Raw genomic sequence first — 14,480 nt, forward strand, 5'->3', positions numbered from 1 at the left:
CCGTATTGATCCCACCATATAAAATTAAACACCACAAATACCCCTTTCCCATGTTGGTTTCATTTTTTCCTTAAGAAAACCAATAAAGTTTCCAATTGTATGCTAATATATATCACTTTCCTATTTTTTTTTTTTTTCTCTTTAGGCTCAGCTGGATTACTTACACTCTAATTCTTTTATAGGCTTCTTTCTTCTAAACTGCTGAGGCAGCATAAGGACCTAAAAGAATACTGTGCCAACAGTCAAAACCTATGAAACTTTTGATGATTAATTACTGACCATAAAATAACAAAACATAAACAAATGAAAGTCCTCAAACGAAACCTGAGCACTGCAGCACATAACAGGTAACTACTGTTGTCCTTATGTTGCTTTATACAAGGGAAAGTACTGCTTCTAGAACACAGTACATCTCAAAATATAGACCTTTTGCTTCCAGATGCAAACATTGGCAGAGATTTAATGTTATGATGGGGAAGACAGGAAGCAGAGAGAAATGGAGTATAGAAAAAGAGGAAGGCCAGAGAGTCTCAGTTTTGTTAGTGTTGGTCAATTTGTGAGAGTTTTCCAGACTCCACCATCTGTGAACTGAAAACTCAATTCCAAGAAGTCTCCCACTGAGATGTAATCGGAAGATTAAAGTTCCTAGATCAAGGAAGAAAAACCCTTTTCAAGCCTTCTCTTTGAGAGTTTGTTGCATCACAGTTTAGAAATTCATAATAATTTCACTCTCAATCCCTGGAATTTTCTTGAGTCGTCCATCTTATTTCATTTTTGTCTATATGCTTCTCTCCATTCCCCGTTTGTACATCTTTTCCCTCTTGTTCAGGCTTCTTTGCTTCTGCAACTTCAATCCTATCATTTGGAATTTTTGCGAAGTCATGGCATCAACTGCCATGAGAGCAGAAAATCCCATATTAATAACAGATGGCCTATAGCAAATTCATGGCCTTGCATTGCCATGATGCAAACCTCCATCTATGGCTAACAAATAGGTTAATGAGGAAAAGCTGAAGTAGCAAAAAAGTTCCCATCCACCAGTGCATGGTGCCAACAACTGGTACACAACGATCTTGCTTTCAAATGGTACAGAAACGTCTTGCTTTCTCAAGTACCTTCTTTGACCTTATTTGTGAGTCTCTCACTTTTCACAGGTGCTGACAACCAGCTATGATGCTGTTCTAGCTATATGAGTATCCCTGTGAGTCTGTCCTGGCCTTGGAAATGAATGCATCATGATTTACCTACATCAGTTTCCCACATTTTAACCTCTCATCCATAAAGTCACCCCATTTTGCCGAATGGTAAGTAGCTGTAAACATATGATGAAACAGTCACACTTACAGCCTCCTGCCTGGCAGTGCTCCTTGCTCAAGTTCTTGAGAGATCCATGCAGAGAACACTCAAGGCAAAAAAAAAAAAAAATACAGTATTGCTCTCTAAGGCTTTGTTACCCATTTCGCCTTCTAATGGGGTAAAGGATGACCTCTCCCCAGTCAAAAAAAATGATGGGCCTAAGTCCAGCTGATTGTGTCAGTTCATGCAGCTCTGTAGGAAACTCTGAGAAGCAGCCCTCTTCAAATGAATTCTACATGAAAGACATTTAAAGCTTTTGTTCTGCAAAGCACAGTTCCCCAAAATGGTACCATGGCCTAGTAATTGCTGGTTCATACCTTTCACCTATTCGTTCATTCAACAAGTGTTAAGTATTGCAATTGTTCCAAGGTGCAAGACATATAGCAGTTTACAAAACACATTTTCTGTTCTCATGTAATTTATATTCTGAGTAGGACAGTAAATACATAATTATATACCTCACCATTGGGTCTATTGAATTGGGCTGCATCTCTCAACAAAAGGTAGGGTAACTTGATTCAGGCTGGGAGGGGCAGTGCTCAGAGAAAGATTCACTGAAGAAGTGATATCTCATCTGAGGTATAATGAATTTGAGTTATCTGGTCAATTCAGGGAAGGAGGGGTTTTCCAGGCAAAGGGAATAAATAGTAATGCGAGGTCTTTGTACCACCACTCCTGAGAAGTTACAGTGCAGGGCCAGCAGCAACTCTGAAAACTTTAGCCATTTGTAATCCATTTGGGTTCCATCAAGACCTGTCAATATTTCTTGAAAGTATTTACAACTGCCTGTCCCATTTCTACTGGCTTATCTTAGAAGGACATAGCAGTGAGGTAAAAGGAGAAAAACCACAGTTTCTGTCTTTCAGAATGCCAATAAACTCTTGGCTCTGTTAGAGCCTTTCCTCCCATTCTCACTGTTCTTTTAAACACCATTAATTTCATGATGAATTAGTTCCTTCCATCTTTTTTATCTCTTTTCTTTTTTTTGAGGGGAATGTTAGGTAGGCAGGATGCATTGGGCTTGTGATCTGTAGAAGCCTCCCAATTTATTCATTTTTTTTTTTTTTTTACTTTCACCGTCCTTGTCCTAGTTCAAAACATTTTTACTTCTGCATTAATATCCTTGCATATATGCTTTCCTTTTATTCCTGCCTCCCTGAAGCAACAGTAATTTAAAAAAAAATTCACATCTGACAAGCCACAGCACTACTTAAAACCCTACAGGATATGGCTTGCACAGAACTCTCCCGTTTCATCGAGCACCATTCAACTCCTTAATTACTTTGTCATAGGAGGCGTTTCTCAGTTTCTGGAGGAGGCCGTGTTTTCTGCTAACTCTAGTCATCACACTGTGATTTGCCTCTGCTTGGATGCTACCAACAGATTATAAAATAGGGTATATTATTTCTATCTATTTATCCATCCTTCTCTTCCCTATATATAGGTCTATAATAGGAAAGCCTGATTTCATCTTGTGGGTCAGTGAAAGCTTCCTTCATAGAGTGATGAAGCCTGAGGGATTAGTGAGGGATAACTAGTTGGAAGAGATGGGAGGTTTACAGGCACACGGGTATACCCCAAGGTGGGGGGTGTGTAACAGGTGACACTTCTCTAATAACTGTCTGAACGTATCAGGAAAGTCATTTTAAGGTCATGTTAAGGATTTTAGTCTTCATCTTAAGAATGGTTGGAAGCCAGTGAAGATGAAAAATGATGTCTGTTAGGATTGCTCTCATTGCCAGGAATTGTGTTGAGTGTGCAAACCCAGTGCCAAAGGTTGCTACTATATTTAAGTTTAGAGATCCATGAGCTGATGGGCCCAGCCACCTCACCATTGGGTCTGTTGAAAGGCATCCATCTGAAAATAAGCCCTAATACCAACCCCAGTAATGTACATAGTAAAATAAATGAAACAGGAGGGAGGTGCAAACACTTGTGGCCCAGCATTATCCGTAGAGACAGGGGAAGGGGATCTTAAAAAATTATTTTTAAATAGTGGAGTGGGGGTTGGTAGGGAGGTGAAAAACTGCCTACAGGAAGAGGGGAATGATGTTTGGAAAAAGGTCAACCCCAGAAAAGTTGCAAGAATTGTATGATAAACATATATATAGCTTTCACTTAGATTTATCAGTTCTCAAAATTCAACATTTGGTTTATTTCTTTTTCTATAACTTTATTTGTGTGTGAGGATGTTTTTTATTAATGATTAGAGAGTTAGTAATGACACTTCATTGTGTATAATACTTTTATTTCAGCATAGAGAAAGACCCAAGGGATGACACTTGGGTTACTAGTGAAAAAAATTTTTAATGTATTATAAATGACTTTTGGTTTTGGATTTGTGTCTTGTTACCCAAAATTTCTATAATAGATGTTTACTTATTTAAATAAAATGTTATGTAAGTACATAGGAATATAGCATGTTAACAATGATGTTGACTGTTTTGCTACACTCATCTTCTTTTCTTCTTTTCTGTCAATGTGAAAGGTTTAAAAGCTCATAAGAAGGCAGACAAGCAGTGTCTATCAAATATCAAAGACCTAGTGCTAGAGGCCTGTGGGAAGACAGTGGAGTAGGGAGCTCCAGGACTCAGTCCTTCCACCAAAACATCTGCCTGAAATGATTTTGAAACATCAGAGGCCAGAAGAACACTGAACAGCATCCAGGGAAGTGTGGGAGGAAGAAGCTGATAAATTATGGCAAAGAACAGTAAATTGTTCTTTCCATAGTGGCTATCAGCATACATGCCCCACTCTTGTGGCAGGATGCTGTGGAGTCCAGCCCCTGGATACTCACTGGTGACAGAAAAGGACATAAAAATCCCTCTTTCCCAAGATCAGGTGGGCATGGCCAATCACCGATCATGCATGACTTTTCATTAGCGACTTTGGATTCCTGGATGCCTGACTCTGAGGATGGCCATTGTTTCAGACTGCACTTCCCTGGAGAGGGGCCATGGTGGAGGAGACTCAAGGCTGTGGGGGGCGGTTAGTTGAAGTACTGCATTTGCAGGGCAGGCCAGGAAAGCACAACTTTGGAGAGCCATGGAAGAGGCTCCTGGAGCCCTTTCTGATCTCCTTCCCAGGGCACATTGGATTTGGTCTGGGACCCTGGCTTTGTTTCATCTGGGCAGAACTGACACAAAGAAGTCCTTTCCAACGTGCCCCTCTTCCCAGAATTTGCCCTCCGGGCAAAAGCAGCTTGAGACAACAAAAGGGGTATAAGAAAGTACAGAGGCAGACAATCTGGGGCAAAAGATTGCCAGCTTTAAACACCCAGGAGAAAGAGGTCTGTCTACTGGGAAATAGAGGGGACAAGCAAACTCCTGTAAACAGGGGGCTCCAAAACAACAAACAAGCAAAAGCCCAGGAAGACAGAAAACCCCACAAACAGCATTTGTCTTGGGCAGACATATTTGATAGCAGGGCTGAAGCTCCAGAAAATCTGCCTTATCACCAGCTGTTCACAGAATCAAGAAACAGACATCTTAGAAAATAAATCACAGAGTTATTTTAAAATATTAAATTGTACAGTGTGAAAAAGAGTACAAGCAAACAAAGATACAGGAAATGATGGCCCATCTAAAGGAAGAGGATACAAACACAGAAAACACAATGAAGAAGACCAGAATGTGGATGTCCTGAACAAAGCCTGTAAAACATGATCTTAAAAATGCTCAAGGAGGGGAAGAAAAATACAGAGAAAGAACTAAAGGATATGAGGAAAACAATGAATGAGCAATAGCAATATGAGAGTCTTAGGAAAGAGACAGAAATCTTAAAAAGGAACCAAATGGGGGGTGACATCATCAACATGGCAACATAAACAGCTACTGAAAACTTCCCTCCAGAGATTCAGTGAAAGAAAAAAAAAGAATTCTAAACTGTTTGAAAATCTGGGGGAGGATACAGACTGGAATAAGACCTGCAAGTGCTGAACTGAAGAAAAAGAAATATCAGGTAGAAATTTCCCATCCCAGACCAGCTGTTCATCTCCCCTCCCCCTCACTCGGTCTCCTTGCAGGAAAGGCTCAGAAACAATAGATGGGACCCCTCCCACCAGGGACACAGATATTAAAATCTCACATCAGAGAAAAATACCCTCACTGTTTGAAGACCTGGTGGACAGGGGAGGACATTTCAAGGCCCAGATCAGTGAGGGACAAAGAGTCTGAGAAAAACAGACAGAGGTGCATTTCCAACTTTGGGTCTGAAAGCCCTTCCCCCACCCTTGAGGGAAGAAACAGCAGGTGGCCTTTTCCGTGCCTTGGAGACAGCTGGATCAGCTGAAGGCATACCCTGCCACAGAGAGGCAGCAGCAAGTGGCTGGTTCCTGGCTTGGCTGGGGAGTGGGGGATGGTGGGGGGGAGTGCTGTGCTATGGATAGAGCTTCACTTCAAGCTGGATTTTGGCCAGCATAGCAAGGGTATAGGAATCCTGCAGTTTTGGCCTCACCTGGCTGCACTCCAAGGCAGAGCAACCTCTGAGGACAATTAAGTTACTGAACAGCACCATCTGCTGGACAGTCCAGAAACTGCAAGGACCCTTTCTTAGGAACACAGAAGTTGGTCTATATGCCCTGTATGGAAACATGGCCCTATTTTGGCTGAATAATAGGGAAGACCCAACTGTTAAAGCAGGGACCCAGAACAAACCCAGGTTTTGCTAGTTGGTGGAAAACAGAGCACCACTGGAAGCCAGCAAAAAACATGAAGATATGGCCCAAAGGAAGAAACTAACATTTCAACTGAGATTCAAGAGTTGAAACAACTAATTATAGTTGTTCAAACAAATCTTTTAAATCAAATCAATGAGGTAAGAAAGAATGTGAAAAAAGAGATAAAGGATATAAAGAAGACACTGGGTGGCCATAAGGAAGAATTCATAAACTTGAAAAAACAAATGGTAGAACTTATGGGAATGAGAGGCACAATAGAAGAGATGAAAAACACAATGGAGACATATAACAGCAGACTTGGAGAGCCAGAAGCAAAAATCAGTGAGATGGAGAACAGGACATCTGATATCATGCACACAAAAGGAACAGACAGGGAAAAGAATGGAAAAATATGAGCAGGGTCAAAGGGAACTGAAGGACAACATGAAGCACACAAATATATGTGTTATAAGTGTCCCAGAAGAAGAGAAGGGGAAAGCAGGAGAAGGAATAATAGAGGAAATAATCAATAAAAATTTCCGCACTCTTATGAAAGGCATAAAATTGCAGGTTCAAGAAGCACAGCATACACCAAACAGAATTGATCCAAATAGATCTACTCAAGACACTTACTAATCAGATTTCTAAACATCAAAGACAGAGAGAATCATGAAAGCAGCAAGAGAAAAGCAATCCATCACATACAAGGGAAGCTCAATAAGACTAAGTGCAGATCTCTCAGCAGAAACCGTGGGGGTGAGAAGGCAGTTATGATATACTGAAAGAGAAAAACTGCCAACTAAGAATCCTATACCTGGCAAAATTGTCCTTCAAAAATGAGAGAGAGTTTAAAATATTTACAGATAAACAGATACTGAGAGAGTCTGAATAGGAGACCTCCTCTACAGGAAATACTAAAGGGAGTGCTACAGACAAATAGTAAAAAACAGGAGACAAGGGTAGAAATGAAGATAGAAAGAGGGTAGAGATTAGACATTTGGTGTTGAAGAGTATAGAATGTTCTAGAGGCTTGATTGTGTAGCTCTAGAAATGGATAGTACAATACTGTGTGATAGTAGCACAATATTGTAAGTACACTGAACAAAGATGTCTGTGAATAAAGCTGAAAAAGAAGGGCTAGGGGTCTGTGTGACACCAGACAGAAAGATAGAAGACTTGGTCTGTATAACTTAGTGAGTCAATGTGTGTGATTAAATGTACAAATATAAGAATGTTTTTGCATGAGGGAGCAGCAAGAAGGAATGAAGTTATGAGGTATGCAACAAAGTGAATGGACCATGAGGACAGCAGGTTGAGTGAAATAAACCAGAAATGAAAAGACAAACATATAATGCCTCACTAATATAGACTAATAACAATGTCTAACCTCTGAGAATTGAATCTGGGAGCATGGGCTATAAGGGGAAGGCTTATGTAAAAGTTCCTAGATTGTAAGCTCTTACACCAGTCACATTTATCCATGCATTGTAGCAGTTATTTCTAAATTTTGAGATTCTGAGCTGTTTGTGTGTGGTATCCAGGACTCAGAGCCAGAATTCAGCAGCTGTGAGAGTCAGCATTGCCCCATGAACCAACTGCTAAAGAGGCTGAAAAGGAGATCGGATTTTAATGGGAGCTATAAATGAAATGGACTTGGTTGAGATGGGGGTAGATCTGATTAAAGGGTACAAGATGATACTAACTTTGTTTTAAAACTTTGACTTCTGTGTGGGACCCAAAGAAGGGATGGTTATATGGTGCAAAGTCTATATTTTCTGTAGTGCACTATATGATTTAACTTGTATGGTCAGTTTACTTAAATGCCACAATTACATGGAACCTGGACTAGGGAGTGAGACCTTGGAGGCCTGTTACAATCCAGAGTAATTTGGGCAAAGAATAAAAAGTATTTACAAAGCTCTCTTGAGGGACTGTGGAAAAATGTGGAAATATTAAACTTCCCCAGCTGGGGAATTCCTGATATTCTCACAAGCATTGAGGACCACCAGCTTAGTAGGCCAAGTCCTCGATCTTGGGGCTTGCCTTCACAAAGCTTGATACCTCAAAGGAGAGGCTAATCCTACTCATTATTGTGCTTAGGAGTCACCCCCAGAGAACCTCTTTTGTTGCTCAGATGTGGTCTCTTTCTCTAAGCCAACCCAGTAGGTAAACTCACTGCCCTCCCCCTACATGGGAGGGGTATAAATCTCCCTGGCAATGTGGAATGTGACTACTGGGAATGAGCTTGGACCCTGCATTTTGTGACTGAGAAAGTCTTTTGGATCAAAAGGGGGAGGAGAATTGAAACAAAACACAGTTTCAATGGCTGATAGATTTCAAATGGAGTCGAAAGGTCGTTCTGAGAGGTAACTCTTATGTGTTATCCTTTTTTAGCCTTTAGTTTATTAGAATAGTTAGAAGGAAATATCTGAAATTGTTGAATTGCAATCCAGTATCCCTGATTCTTGAATGTGACTGTATAACTACATAGCTTATATGGTGTGACCATGTGATTGTAAAAACCGTGTGGCTCACACTCCCTTTACCCAGTGTATGGACAAATGAGTAGAAAAAATGTGGACAAAAAGTAAATAATATGGAAGAGGGGGATATGGAATGTTTAGAGTATTCTTTTTACTTTTACTTTTATTCTTATTTTTTTGGAGTAATGAAAATGTTCAAAAATTGACTGTGGTGATGAATGCACAACTACATGATGATACTGTGAACAAGTGTTTTACACATTGGATGATTGTATGGTAGGTGAATATATTTCAATAAAAACAAAAGTAAATAAGGGGGAAGAAGGGGGTATGGGATTCTTTGAGTGTTACTTTTATTTTCATTTTTTGGAGTGATGAAATTGTTCAAAAATTGATTGTAGTGTTGAATGCACAACTATATGATGAAACTGTGAACTGTACACTTTGGATGATTGGTATGTGATTATATTTCAAGAAAATTACATTTAAAAAGGAAGCAAACAGAACTACTGGAACCGAAGATCACAATAACTGAAATAAAAAACACCCAGGAGGGTTTCAAAGGCCAACTGGAGCTGGCAGAAGAAAGAATCAGTGAACTTGAAACTAGACACTTGAAATGAGTTAGGCTCAGAAGCAGAAAGAAAACAATTATATAAAGCAAAAATAGCCTGACACCTCCAGACACAATCAAGCATACCAATATACATGCTATGAGAAACCCAGAAGAAGAAAGGGAAAAGGGGGCAGAAGAGATATTCAAGGAAATAATGACAGTGAACTTCCCAAATTTTCAAAAGATGTGCACATCCAAGAAGCTCAGAAAACATTGAAGAAAAATACTCCCCATCATGTACTGACCACACTATTGAATGCAAAGGATAAGAAGAGAGTTCTGAAAGCTGCAAGAGAAAAGCAACATATTAGGTACAAGGGAGTCCCAATTTCTCATCAGTAACCATGGAGGCATAAAAAGCAGTGGATTAAAATAAAGAGCCAGTGGATTAAAATAAAGAGCCGAAAGTTATATCTGGTGAGACTTTCTTTCAAAAATGAGGGAGAGGGACGGTGTAAGATGGTGGTGTAGTGAAGTGTGGAATTTAATTACTCCTCTAGGGCAGCCGGAAAATAGCCAGGAACTCTCTGGGCAGCTGTTTGAGGGACTTCTGTGACTCTACACACATAGTACACAGTCTCTAATAGGTGGAACGGCTGAGATCACAGCCAAGAACTGTAAGTTTCCCCAGCCAGGGGGCTGGTAACCCTACCCCACTGGCATGGCAGGCTGTCTTGGAGCAGATTCCCCAAAGGAAAAAGCAGCAGTCTCTGCTGGGAACAAGAAGGGTGGCTCAATAAGGCTCCAATTGCAGAATTAGTTAACAAATTCATACTGCTGAATAAAAGCTCCAAGTACAGATAAATCCAGAGCAAGCACAAAACTCTTCAAAAAATTGAAGAGGAGGGAAACTCATTCAATGAATCCCTAATACCAAAGCCAGACAAAGATACTACAAGGAAAGAAAATTATAGACCAATCTCTTTAATGAACATGGATACAAATATCTTCAACAAAATACTCACACATCAAATCTAGCAGCACATTAAAGGAATTGTACACCATGACCAAGTGGGATTTATTCCAGGTAAGCAAATCAATTAATGAAATATATAACATCAATAAATCAAAGTGGAAAAACCACATGATCATCTCAATTGATGCAGAAAAGGAATTTGAAAAAATCCAACATCCTTTCTTGGTGAAAACACTCAAAAGGATAGAAATAGAAGAGACCTTCCCCAATATGATAAAGGCAATATATAAAAAACCCACAGCTAACATCATACTCAATGGGGAAAGACTGAAAGCTTTCCCCCTAAGATCAGGAATAAGACATGGAATACCCACTGTCACCACTGTTATTCAACATTGTGTTGGAAGTTCTAGCTAGAGCAATTAGGCGTCCAAATTGGAGAGGAAGAATTAAAATTTTCACTGTTTCCAGATGACATGATACTTTATGTAGAAAATGTTGAAAAATCTACAGCAAAGTTACTAGAGCTAAATCAATACAGCAAGTGGGAGGGTACAAGATTAACAGTACTGTTCCATCCTATGCACTAGTAATGAGAAACATGAGGAAGAAATCAAGAAAACAAATTCCATTTACAATAGCAGCCAAAAGAATCAAATATTTAGAAATAAACTTAGCCAAGGCCACAAAAGATCTAAACATAAAAAGCTACAAGTTGCTAAAAGAAATGACAGAGGACCCAAATAAATGGAAGGACATGCCAGCTTCTTGGAGCTTCTTGGATTGAAAGACTAAATATAGTTAAGATGTCAATTCTACCTAAATTTATTTATAGATTCAATGCAATACCAATTAAATTTCAAAGCATACTTTTCAGAAATAAAAAAAAAAAACAATAACCAAATTTATTTGGAAGGGCAGGGTGCCATGAATAGCCAAAAATATCTTGAGAAAGAGGAATGAAGTGGGAGGTCTCACACTACCTGACTCTGAAGCATATTACAAAGCTACAGTGGTAAAAACAGCATGGTACTGGCATAAAGATAGATACATTGACTAATGGAATCAAATTGAGTGTTGAGAAATAGACCCTCTCATCTATGGACAATTGATCTTTGATAAGGCAGTCAAGGCAACAGAACTGGAACAGAGCAGCGTGTTCAATAAATGGTGTTTGGAGAACTGGATAGCCATATCAAAAGGAATGAAAGAGGGCTCCTTATCAAAAGGAATGAAAGAGGGCTCCTATCTTCTACCTTATACAAAAATTAATTCAAAATGAATCAAAGACATAAACATTAGAGCTAAGACCATAAAACTTTTAGAAGAAAAAGTAGGGAAATATCTTAAAGACCTTGAGATAGGAGGTGGTTTCCTAGATCTTACATCCAATGTGTGAGTACTAAAAGAAGAAATACATACATGGGATTTCCTCAAAATTGCACCCTTTTGCACATCAGAAGACTTTTTCAGGAAAGTAAAAAGGAAAGTAAAAAGGCAGACTATGCAATGGGAGATATCATTTGAAAACCACATATCAGATAAGGGTTTAATATCTAGAATATATAAAGAAATCCTACAACTCAACAATAAAAAGAAACAACCCAATTAAAAATGGGCAAAAAAAGGGAGAGATTTTTATGAAGAGGAAATACAAATGGCTCAAAAACATGAAAAGATACTCAATATCACTGGATATTAGGGAAATGCAAATCAAAACCACAATATCATCTCACACCTACTAGAATGGCCATTATAAAGAAGAAAAACAGGAAACTACAAGTGCTGGAAAGATGTGGAGAAAGAGGCACAACTCTTCACTCTTGGTGGGAATGCAGAGTGATACAACCACTCTGGAAGGCAGTGTGGCATTTCCTCAGGAAGCTAAGTATAGAATTGCCATATGATCCAGAAACCCCATTACTAGGTATATACTTGGAGGAACTGAAAGCTAGGACATGAACAGACATTTGTAAACCAATGTTTATAGCAACATTATTCACAATTGCCAAGAGACAGCCCAAATGTCCATCAACAGAAGAGTGGATAAACACACTGTGTGGTATATACATATGATGGAATATTACACAGCTGTAAAGCTGAATAAAGTCACAGAACATGTAACAGCATGGATATACCTTGAGGATGTTATGTTGAGCAAAATTAGCCAGATGAAAAGGTCAAATACTCTATGGTCTCACTAATATGAACTAACATTAATGAGAGTTAAATTTGAGAACACTGGTTATCTGGAAGAAAGAGGGAAGAGAACGGGCATTTGATGCTGAAGATACACAGAATGTTTAACAGGATTGATTGTGTAGATCCTGAAACGGATAGGACAATACTGTGTGATGGTAGCACAATATTGTAACAAAGATGACTGTGAGTATGGTTGAAAGAGGAAAGTTAGGGGCATGTCTGACACAAGAAGGAGAGATAGAAGATAGTGAAACCTAGAGTTGTCAATGATGCTGATTAATGTAGTAATATGATAACGTTTTTACACGAGGGAGAACAAGTGAATGTCAATATTGTAAGGTGTTGAAAATGGGATGGTATTCAGGAAAAATAAAATCAATGTAAACTAGAACTTATAGTTTATGCTTTCATTACTTGCAACAAAGCAATATACCAAAGCTAAATGTCTATAAGAGGGAGGGGTATGGAATTCTTGCTAGTGGTGGTGTTGTCTGACCTTTTCCTTGGATTTTATTTGACTTTCTTTTATATTATTGTTATTCTAATTTTTTTGGAATAATGAATGTGTTCAGGGCTGATTATGGTGATGAATTCATAACTATATGATACTGTGGTTGATTGTATGGTATGTGAATATATCTCAATAAAATTGCAGGGGAAAAGTAAACAGAGGGATACAAGTGCTGGAGAAAATATGGAGAGAGGGATGTACCTATTTACTGTTGGTGGGTGCAACCCATCTGGAGGGCAGTGTGGTGATTCCACAAGAAGGTAAGTATGGGGTTGCCATAAGGTCCTACAACCCCATTATTGTGTATATACTCAGGAGAACTGAGAGCAGGGATATGAATGGACATTTGCACGTGGTGGCAGTATCTACCACTTGCAATGGATGGAGGTGGCCTAAGGGTACACTGACTGATGAATGGTGAACTGTGGTGTATGCATACAATAGAATGTTGAGTGGCTGCAAGAAGGAATGAAATTGTGAAGCATGCAACTAGGTTAATGGACCTTGATGACAGCATTTTGAGTGAAATAAGCCAGAAACGAAAAGACAAACATTATAATGCCTTACTAATACCAACTAACTACAATGTCCACACTCTGAGAATTGAATCTTAGAGCATAAGTTATCAGGGGAAGGCTTGTTGTAATGGTTACCTCTAAATTCTGAGATACTGAGCTCTTTGTGTATAACCTGATCAGTGCCTGGAACTTCAGGTATCTGTGTGACACCTGGGACTCAGAACTAGAGTTCGGCAGCCACGAGTGTCAGCATCACTCCATACAGCAACTGTCAAAAAAGCTGAAAAAGAGTTCAGACTTCAGTAAGAGATATGAATGAAGCTGATCTGGTTAGGGCTAAGGCACATAAAACTAAAGGGTAAAGGATGATATTGACTGTGTTTTAAAACTTCAACTTCTATATGAGCCCAAGGAAGAGATGCTTATTCAGTGCCAAATTTATATTTTATGTAGCACACTATCTAATTTAACTTGTATGGTCAGTTTATTCGAACACCATAATTATATGGAACTTTGAATAGGGAGTGAGATCTTGTTAGTTTGTACATGTTAGTGTGAAGGCCTGATACATCCCCCAAAATTTGGGCACAGAATAAAAAGTATTTGCAAAGCCCCTGGGGAAAAATGTGGAAATATTAAACTTCTCCACCTGGTGAATTACTGATATTCTCACTAGCACTGGGGACTACCACTTTAGAAGGCTGAGCACTCAATCTTGGGCTTGTTCTTATGAAGCTTTTTAATGCAAAGGAGAAGCCATGCCTACTTATAAGTGTGCCTAAGTTTCACCCCCAGAGAACCTCTTTTGTTGCTCAGATGTGGCCTCTCTCTCTAAGCCAACTCAGGAGATAAACTCACTGCCCTCCCCCCTACATGAGACATGACTCCCAGGGATGAGCCTGGTACAAGCATCACAGGGTTGAGGAATCCTTTTGGACCAAAAGAAATAAAGTTTCAGTGGCCAAGAGGTCATTCTGGAGGTTATTCTTATGTGTTGTATAGATAACCCCATTTTAGTGTTTTGGAGTAGCTAGAAGGAGATACCTGAAACTGTTGAACTGCAATCTAGTAGCCTTGATTCTTTAGGATGATTGTATAATACATAGCTTACAAGATGTGACTGTGTGATTCTGAAAACCTGTGGCTCACACTTCCTTTGTCCAGTGTATGGGCAGATGAGTAGAAAAATGGAGACAAAAATTAAATGAATAATAGGGTGGG

General features: G+C 39.3%; 1 long non-coding RNA gene across 1 annotated transcript in view; it reads left to right on the top strand.

Annotated features, from left to right (window-relative positions):
- Window positions 1–257: 257 nt before the first annotated feature.
- The window catches only part of LOC119510924, a 32,610-nt gene continuing 18,387 nt past the window's right edge, over window positions 258–14,480 (top strand). Inside the window, exons 1-2 of the long non-coding RNA XR_005212068.1 lie at window positions 258–347; window positions 1,155–1,304. This is a non-coding gene — a long non-coding RNA (uncharacterized LOC119510924). The remainder of the gene's footprint in view (window positions 348–1,154; window positions 1,305–14,480) is intronic.

Source organism: Choloepus didactylus, chromosome 15, assembly GCF_015220235.1.
Source record: "Choloepus didactylus isolate mChoDid1 chromosome 15, mChoDid1.pri, whole genome shotgun sequence".
NCBI lineage: Eukaryota > Metazoa > Chordata > Mammalia > Pilosa > Megalonychidae > Choloepus > Choloepus didactylus.